Here is a 7,783-nt window from a genome sequence, read left to right as displayed (position 1 = left end):
GACTGACTAGACGCGACAACAATTCGACCTTTTATAGCTTGTCGATGATCGGGAGGTAGGCCTTGGGGAACCCCTCCATATCCGTCTGCATGTTAAAGGGTTACATCACCTTGCGCCTAAAAAAAAAAGACAAATTTTGAGAATTTTTTTCAAGCGTACAGTAAAAGCAATTGAATTTTCTTATGAAGTACTTTATGAAGTGTCTTTTGATGTATAAAAAAAAATTTTTTTTCATTTTTTAATTACAAAATGGCGGCTTCAGAGTCCATTCTCGAAGGTCCGATTTTTTCGGGTTCCAAAACGGGCGTACCAGTACCGCCTCCAGATTTGAACCTGGAACAAAATTTGAAATGTTTTCTTTAATATGTGTTATAAACTACTGAACCATATAGGGGAAAAAATATCGTTTTTTAAGAAAATGGCGAGCATTTGAAAAAAAAATTGATTTTTTACATAAAAATGTCATACTAAATTGTTTATAAAAAAAAAGTTTATAATTTATCGTAAAATCCCTACGTGGTTCAGTAGATTATATATGTGAGAAGATATCATAAAAATTTCAAAGCAATCGATAAAGATTTGTAGGCGCTAGGAGTACGCCCGTTTTGAAAAACGTTGTTTCGAGAAAAAGCGAGTTAAACATTTTAAGATCAATAACTAAAATATACCTTCAATCTGCGATGCCTGCGCCATAAAGTTGACCTTCCAAATATTGAGCTCCTCTTCTTCTTTTCTGCAGCCTCAGTCAAAGATCGGTCCGATAAATGAATCCGGTGTTAGTCTGCCTCGACGCAGAAATTGTAACAATTTGTTCCAATAGTCATGTCTAAAGCTTTTATAACTTTCATTAGGCTGCTAATACCTCAGCAAATTGCCATAAACGACCGGTACGAGAATTTTTATGGCCATGAGACATTTTTTTTCTTATTCTAGAGGGTTTAAGGAAGGTTTTAAGCTAATAAAAAAAATCGATTTTTTTGAAGTCGCAAGGTGATGTTACCCCTTAAGTCCGTGCGTCTGTCTCCTGATGAATATTATTTCCGAAGTCAGTCTCTTCCTGCAGTGAGGTTCCTCGTCCAGTATTGTAACGTTGTCCCAATCAAACTCATGACCCTCTTGCAACCGGTGCTCCGTTATGACGTTGCGGATGGACGTGTTCCATCGTATATGGTTCTTGTGTTCCGTGACTCTTGTTTTTAGCTGTCTACACGTCTGTCCCACGTACCTCGCGTCACAGTCCTTACAAGAAATTTTGTAAACTACATTTGACTTATTACTACGTGGTACGAGATCCTTCTGTACCCTAATGAATTCTTGCAATTTGTTAATGCGCACGAACGAAAGAAGAAGGAAGTTGCTGGAGTATCTGGTAACGACTGACCTAGAGGTTCTGAATAAAGGTAATGAACCCACTTTCTGTGCGGAGGGGAGGAGTGAGGTATTAGACCTCACTCTCTACTCACGTGAGTCTGTGCGGAAGGTGTGGGAATGGAAGGTGTCGGATGAGCCCTCGCTCTCCGACCACAAGCTAATAACTTTTAAACTTTCAGATCTTAAAGTGGAAGTCAAGAAGGTAAGGAATCCAAAGAGGACAGACTGGGACTCCTGTCAGAGGGACTTGGAAAGGAACCTCAAGGATTTCCCCAGGAGATATGGAACGGCGGGGGAGCTGGAGCTCTGCGTGGATCATCTGCAAAGGGCTATGGTTAGCTCCTATGAGGCGAACTATCCGGCCAGGACAGTCATCAACAAGGGACTCCCTGGTGGAATCCACGGCTGCAGAGGCTCAGAGTCAAGGCTCGAAGAGCTTGGAACAAGGCGAGGAACACGAGCCGGCCTTCCGACTGGGATTTTTACAGGAAGACCCAGAAGGAATATACGGACTCTGTGGTGGAAGCAAAGAAGAAGAGCTGGCGGGATTTCTGCGAGTCGGTGGAGGGAATACCGGCCACTGCCAGGCTTTGCAGATTTCTGTCCAGGAACCCAGATGCTGCGTTGGAGGCAGTTCGAGTGTCAGACGGTACTATGGTATCCGGAGAAAGATGCCTGATGCACCTTCTGGAGGCCAGGCTTTCCAGAAAGATGTGGATAGGTGCGAGGAAGTTGGCACGGGCTCTTTCAGAGCATGTGCCGACGATTGGAAATTAGCGGCAGAGATTGTGAGGCCAACCAGGGATAGATGGGCGATTGGCTCCTTTCAACCATTCAAGTCGGCGGGGCCCGACCTTGTTTTCCCGGCTCTCCTTCAGAGAGGGCTGGAGCAGGTAATCTATCTAGCTCTTGGTTACATCCCCCGAGCGTGGAGAAGGGCGAGAGTCTTTATTCCCAAAGCAGGGCGGGCGAACCATGTCACGGCTAAGGACTTTAGATCGATCAGCTTGATCTCGCTCCTTCTTAAAACGTTGGAAAAGCTGGTTGATGTATACATCAGGGACTGCGTGCTGGCTCGGTATCCGCTGCATGCCAAGCAGCACGCTTACCGGGCTGGCCACTCGAGTATATCGCCCCTCCACTCGGTTGTCTATATTGAACGACAACTCCAGAAAGGGGGCTTTTTGGTAGGCACCTTCCTGAACATTGAGGGGGCCTTCAACAACACTCCGTATGAGGTAGTTTGTGCCGAGGCAGCAAGACGGGGAGTACCGGTGAAACTTGTAAAATGCATCCGAGGAATGCTTGGACACCAAGTGACGACATCGTTAGGTACGGTGAGTGTCGAAGGATGGGTGGGGAGAGGCTGTCCCCAAGGGGAAGTCCTCTCACCACTCTTGTGGTGCCTAGTAGCGGATAGACTACTTGAAGAGCTTAACGACAAGGGCTTCAAGGCAGTCGGGTACGCTGATGACTTGGCGATCCTGATAGGAGACCCTTTCCTGGTAACGCTCCTGGAGCTCACACAAGGGGCTCTAAGGTTGGTGGAGGAAAGGTGTGAGAGGACAAGTTTATCGGTGAACCCGAGTAAGACAAGTCTAGTGATCTTCACATACAAGTACAAAATAGGCCCCGTGGAGGGGCCCGTATTGAAGGGAATCAGACTGACTCCTGGAATGTCGGTCAAGTATCTGGGGATTGTCCTGGATAAAAGATTGAACTGGAAACTGCACCTGGAATCGGTGTGCAAGAAAGCCTGCATATACTTCTGGATGTGCAGAAGAACCTTTGGGGATTGCAGTCAGACAGAGTGTTTTGGCTATACTCTGCGGTGCTCCGACCAAGATTGCTCTACGCTGCGGTGGTCTGGTGGCCAATGACACAGCTAACTGAGGTTCGGGCATCACTGGAACGCGTCAGGGCTCTCTTTTTCTGGATGCAATGAGGACAACGCCAATGGCGGCAATGGGAGTGCTGCTCGGCATAGAACCACTCCATCTCGCGATAGTGACGGCAGCAGCGGTCACTGCGTATAGATTGAAGTGCGAGGGCAAATGGATGAGCGGTGACTCACACCCGGTTACCGCGGGAGCTCCAAATGGAAACCGTGTTTGACATGAGGCAGGACGGAATGCCAATAAGGCGCGACTTCGATAGATCTTATAAGATCTATATTCCTAGTCGCGAGAACTGGAAGAGGCATGAGGTGTCCGCTGTTAGGAATGGGGACGTCTGGTACACGGACGGCTCCAAGACTGATGAGGGCGCCGGTGCCGGGATGCCGTAGCGGAGGCTCTCCCTCTTGGAGAAGTCACCACTGTATTCCAATCGGAGGTGGTAGCAATCATGAGCTGTGATCAAACGCTAACCTCATCAGGTGAGACGGACAGACGCATCAGGATATGCTCCGATAGCAGGGCGGTTCTGAGAGCGCTGGGGGCGTACGTCTTTGACTCGTGGCTGGTCTGGGAGTGCAAATGTGCTCTGAACAGTCTGTCCACGGGCAATGATGTTGCTCTTGTATGGGTTCCGGGACATTCGGGAATCAAAGGTAATGAGATTGCTGATGAGCTAGCAAGAAGCGGCTGGGACCGGAACCGGCTCTGGGTTTGTCCAACTGTATTTGCAGGGCAAAAATAAAGGGCTGGTTACGGGACTGTCATATCAACTATTGGAAGGAGGAGACAAGAACTAAGTGCAGGCAGGAGAGGGCCCTGCTGGGAGAAATGCCCAGTAGGGACCTTGCCAGGAGCATTAGGGCCTTGAGGAGAGGGGAAGCCAGGCTAGCGGTGCAGATCTACACTGACCATGGCTTCACTAACTACCACATCTTGCACAAGCTGGGGCACATTGACAACCCGAAGTGCAGGAAGTGCAAACACTAGGAAGAGACCTCTCTCCACGTGTTATGTGAATGTCCAGCGTATGCAGGACAAAGGCGGCTTCTATTGGTTTATCCTGTAGGTTAAACAAAGACATCTATCGTATAGGTCACGGACTAAGCGTAAGGTGTAAACGTAGCCATTGGACTAGGTATTTCTCGAGCCCGAGCAGATATGTCAACTCCAGGTCAAGGATCTCCTCCGTTTCTGGAGGAAGACAGGTCTGATCTGTTCTGGAGGTAGTACGGCCGGGAAGACACAATGGACCTAGTCTGTATGTCACTGGTGGGCCCCAATTGGTGACTCCCTCCCGAGCTTATTATTATTATTATCATCTCCTGTCATTGCTGCGTTAAAAAATGAATTTATAAACTTTCCTATTACTTCATCAGAACAAATAATCAACAAGAATTTTTCCAAACAGGATTTATATATATTATTGGTTGTATTGATTGTACACATATGAAAATTCAATCATGTAGTAAGAATAATTGTAACATATAAACTTATTTTGTTTCTATTAAATTTCTTTATATTCTAGGTGAAGGAAACAGTGAGTTATACCGTAACAGAAAAGATTTTTTTTTTTTTTCAATAAATGTACAAGTCATTATTAATGTAAGATTGGAAATTACTGATATAGTAGCGCGTTGGCCAGGATCTACACACGATTCCACTGTTTTCAATAATTCAAGAATTAAAGCAGATAGTTTGTTTGAAGCAGATAGATTTGGAGACAGCTTAGTCCTTGACTCCGGTTATCCAAATTTATCATATCTAATAACTCCATTACTAAATCCCACAACACCAGCAGAGCATCTTTATAATAAAGCACAAATTCGAACACTTAAAAATTGAAAGATGCTTTGGAATTTGGAAACGACGATTTGCAATTTTATCAGTTGGAACATGGTTTCAAACAATTGAAAAGACACTTCCTATTATTGTGGCAACAACTATTTTACATAATATTGCTGAGCAGGAAATAATTCCAGCTGCAATTAATCTTCAAATATATAATAATGCCATTCTACAAACGTAACATATAGATAATACACATATTAATAATAAAAGAGATGCAATTTTGGAATACTTTAATAGGTAATGTTGATATAATCCAATTATAATATATAATCTAAATATTTCACATTACGTCTTGTGACGTGACGTTTTTCACCGCCCGTCACAAGGGTCATTCGGCCTGGCCGAAGTTGCGCGGCAAATTTGTACTGTGTTCTCCCGACGCGGAGGGCGAGCGTGCCGACGCTTATTGCGATTTTTGAGCGATAATTTTGAGATTTTGACGTTGCGTCTCGCGTAATATTACTATTTCTTTTTGTAAGTTTATTTAAGATTTTTAGTAACGGCGGTAAGTAATTTAGTGTACGATGCATCCTTTCACCACCTCAAGGGGCGACCACGAAGAGGATAGAAGACCATTTTGGAGGCCCGAGGCCACCCAGAGGAAGAGTAGCGCACAGGTGATACCGTTTTGAATTATCGAATTAACACCCTGCGTATAACTTGTTTTCCTGTAGCTGAACTCCTTACAGGCGATTATGCCGCGGGAGCGACAAAAGCGGCATGAGGAGATGGCCACTCTCTGCCTTAGTACGAGCGAGAGACCCCGCTGTCGGTGACACAAGGAAGCCTCTGCCGAGAGGAGACGTCGAATCCGGAAGCCGAGCCTGTCTGTAAGGAAACCCACCGAATCCTCACGACACGTCGGCAAGAGTAGTCCAGAAGGGACCGTTGCGTGCAGCCGAAACGATGCCAGCCATAAATCAAATCTCGCGCGCACAAGCATATAGGGCGCGCGACGCGATAGCAATTCGCGAGGACTCGCGGAGCTCGCGAGATGGCTCGTGACCAATCAGGGCCAATAAGGTTTATCACGTGGGCCCACGGTCGCCTGCGCGCTCCCGAAGGGACCTCGGGCCTGGCACTTGTGCTGTGGACTCCCGAGGCGAGAGACGGACGAAAAGACGCAGGACATTGCTAGAGAGAAAGAGTACCAAGAAGATTCCGTGGTGAGGCTAACGTATCTTATTGTAAAGCCGCCGATTTCCGAATCAGAGGGATCGCACGAATCCGCGAAATCAACGTCGAGTTCCGCTAAGTTTGGTTCTCTCGCGAGTAACTGCGTCGCGGCTGCACGCGCGCACCGCGTGATCGTGCCATCCCGCCCGATATCGTCTTAGTTTCGATATAATTTCGAGTCAGTTACTTTGCTAAAATGTGATCAAATTTATTTTAGCATAACTTTTTATTTTTTTATTTTAATAACTTTTATTATTTTCGTATTACGTTGTGACGCATAACTTGTTTTCCTGTAGCTGAACTCATGCCGCTTTAGTCGCTCTCGCGGCATAATCGCCTGTAAGGAGTTCAGCTACAGGAAAACAAATTATGCACAGGGCGTTAATTCGATAATTCAAAACGGTATCACCTGTGCGCTACCCCTCCTCTGGATGGCCTCGGGCCTCCAATATGGTCTTCTATCTTCTTCGTGGTCGCCCCTGGAGGTGGTGAAAGGATGCGCCGTACACTAAATTACCTACCGGAGCCGCCGATACTAAAAATCTTAAATAAACTTACAAAAAGAAATAGTAATATTACGCGAGACGCAACGACAAAATCTCAAAATTATCGCTCAAAAATCGCAATAAGCGCACGCCCGCTCTCCGCGTCGAGAGGACACAGGACAAATTTACCGCGCAACCTCGGCCAGGTTGAATGATCCTTGTGACAGGCGGTGAAAAACGTCACGTCACAGTTTATATTCATACATATATGTACTCACAGGGAGAAATTATATATATTTTCTCTCATAGGATTTTGACAAAACCATTTGTAACCGAACTCTGATACAGAGTTTCTATTGTTTCTAGTCATGAGTAGAGTTTTAAGGATTTTATTCAATAAAATGATCATACAATAACTCAAAGTTGTATTTAAGACGATTTTGAATATAAGATCGAATTAATATAGTCTATAAAAATTTAGGTGCGCAACTAAGTTCTCGCTGTTATTTTGATGAAAATGCAACTTGATTGTGAAAAAATGGTTACAAATGAATCATTGAAAGTATTGCCCATCGCTAGCTACTACTTTTTCCCATCTTTCTGGCAGAGCTCGAATACCGTTACGGTAAAACTGTTCATCTTTTGAGACTATCCACGAATCAAGCCATTTTTTGATGTCTTCATATGAGTCGAACTGCTGGTCAGCCAGACCATGTGCCATTGAACGGAACAAGTGATAATCGGACGGCGCAATATCTGGAGAATATGGCGGGTGGGGTAGGACTTCCCATTTCAGCGTTTGCAGATAGGTTTTAACGGGTTTTGCAACGTGAGGCCGAGCGTTGTCATGCTGTAGAATCACTTTTTCGTGCCTCTCCGCGTATTGTGGCCGTTTTTCGCACAGTGCTCGGCTCAATCGCATCAATTGAAGTCGATACCGTTCCCCAGTGATGGTTTCGTTCGGTTTCAACAGCTCATAATAAATAACACCGACCTGGTCCCACC

Source organism: Mycetomoellerius zeteki, unplaced genomic scaffold, assembly GCF_001594055.1.
Source record: "Mycetomoellerius zeteki isolate Tzet28-1 unplaced genomic scaffold, Tzet1.0 scaffold587, whole genome shotgun sequence".
NCBI classification, from domain to species: domain Eukaryota; kingdom Metazoa; phylum Arthropoda; class Insecta; order Hymenoptera; family Formicidae; genus Mycetomoellerius; species Mycetomoellerius zeteki.
This window is presented reverse-complemented; position numbering follows the sequence as displayed.